Below are 2,467 nucleotides of genomic sequence, written 5' to 3' on the forward strand. Positions count from 1 at the left end.
CCTCCAACTCCTGGGCTCAAGCGAGTCTCCTGCCTCAGCCTCCCAAGTAGCTGGGACCACAGGCACCTGCCACAACCCCAGGCTATTTTTTGGTTGCAGCCATCATTGTTGTTTGGCAGGTCCAGGCTGGATTCAAACCTGCCACCTTAGGTGTATGTGACTGGCGCCTTAGCCGCTTGAGCCACAGGCACTGAGCCGACTCCTCGGGATTTTCATCGTGACTGCAAGTACTCTTTTTCTGGGAAACACAAGCATACTGGCCTTGCAGAGCGTCCTCTTCAGAGTTGCCAGGGCAGTTCTGGTCAGCATCCTGGGCCATGCCTCTAGCCTGCATGCTGATTCTTTGTTCACTGTCCTAATCTAACATTTAAATTTGTTTTCTTGGAGACAGAGTGTCACCATGTCACCCTTAATAGAGTGCTCTGGTGTCACAGCTCAAAGCAACCTCAAACTCTTGGGCTCAAGTGATTCTCTTGCCTCAGCCTCCCGACTACAGGCGCCCACCACAATGCCTGGCTATTTTTTGTTCCAGTTGTTATTGTTGGTTAGCTGGCCTGGGCCAGGTTCAAACTCACCAACTTTGGTGTATGTGGCTGGCACCATAACCGCTGTGCTATAGGCGCTGAGCCGTAACATTTTAATTTTTAAAAGGTTTTATCACTATTTTGTTTTTTTTGAGACAGAGTCTCAAGCTGTTGCCCTGGGTAGAGTGCTATGGTGTCATAGCTCACAGCAACCTTCAACTCAGGTTCAGGAGATCCTATTGCCTTAGTTTTTCTATTTTTTTTTTTTTTTGAGACAGCCTTAAGCTGTTGCCCTGGGTAGAGTCCTGTGGCATCACAGCTCACAGCAACCTCCAACTCCCGGGCTCAAGTGATTCTCTTGCCTGAGCCTCCCAGGTAGCTGGGACTATAGGTGCCTGCCACAATGCCCAGCTATTTTCGGTTGTAGTTGTTCTTGTTGTTTGGCAGGCTTGGGCTGGATTCAAACCCGCCAGCTCATGTGTATGTGGCTGGCATCTTAGCCACTTGAGCCACAGGCCCCGAGCCCTCAGTTTTTCTATTTTTAGTAGAGACAGGGTCTCGCTTTTGCTCAAGCTTGTCTCAAACTGATGAAGTCCACCCACCTTCACCTCCCAGAGTGCTAGGATTATAGGCGTGAGCCACCGTGCCCAGCCTTATCACTGAGGAATGTTTTTAGTGATTGCTCTAGTCTAGGGTTTCTCATATACATCTTTTTCTTTTTCTTTTTTTTTAAGACAGCCTCAAGCTGTCGCCTTGGGTAGTGCTATGGTGTTGCAGCTCACAGCAATCTCCAACTCCTGGGCCTAAGTGATTCTCTTGCCTCAGCCTCCCCAGTAGCTGGGACCACAGGTTCCCACCACAATGCTCAGCTCTTTTTTGGTTGTAGTTGTCATTGTTTGGCAGGCTTTGGCTGGATTTTAACCTACCAGCTCTGGTGTATGTGGGTGGCAGCTTAGCCACTTGAGCTACAGGCGCCACCCTATACATCTGTTTCTGATAGAATCAAATTCAGATTTATACTAACTTGGTTCCAGTAACATGGAATTTTTAACTTTTTACGTTATTTAATTAATTTATTTATAACTCAATCTCATGACAGATCATGGCAATTTACATTTTTAATTTTATTATTTAATTTTATTTTTTTGAGACAATGTCTCATTCTGTGCTGTGGCATTATCATAGATCATAGCAAGCTCAAACTGCTGGGTTCAAGAGAGCCTGCTGCTTAGTCTTCCGAGTGCTTGGACTACAGGTGTCTGCCACCACAACCGGTTAGGTTTTCTATTTTTAATAAACAGATAGGGGTGGGGGTTTCGCTTCTGCTCAGACTGGTCTTGAACTTCTGAACTTAAGTGATCCTCCTGCTTCAGGCTCCCAGATTGGTAGGATTATAGGTGTGAGCCACTATGGCTGGCTGCAATCTGCAGTTTTTGATAAACTCCATTATAAGATTCAGTTAAATAGTTTGTATAAGTAGAGATTGTTTTAAATATGATAGGAGTAAATTCAAAGTTATTTCTTTGTAATTTTCCCTGACAATAATAGGTTCTTTTTCAAAGATACTTTCAGCATTAATTAGTTTTGAAATAAAGTCTTTAAGTGATATATTTTTCTTCTAAAGTATGTAGTGAGGGCGGCGCCTGTGGCTCAGTGAGTAGGGCATCGGTCCCATATACTGAGGGTGGTGGGTTCAAACCCAGCCCTGGCCCCAGCCAAGCTGCAACAAAAAAATAGCTGGGCGTTGTGGCGGGCACCTGTAGTCCCAGCTGCTCGGGAGGCTGAGGCAAGAGAATTGCCTGAGCCCAGGAGTTGGAGGTTGCTGTGAGCTGTGTGATGCCACGGCACTCTACTGAGGGCAATAAAGGAAGACTGTCTTTACAAATAAATAAAAAAATAAAAAATAAAGTATGTAGCGAGTCTAATCATTTGGCATGCTACTT

Source organism: Otolemur garnettii, unplaced genomic scaffold (genome assembly GCF_000181295.1).
Source record: "Otolemur garnettii isolate 467f Iridium unplaced genomic scaffold, OtoGar3 scaffold00176, whole genome shotgun sequence".
NCBI lineage: Eukaryota > Metazoa > Chordata > Mammalia > Primates > Galagidae > Otolemur > Otolemur garnettii.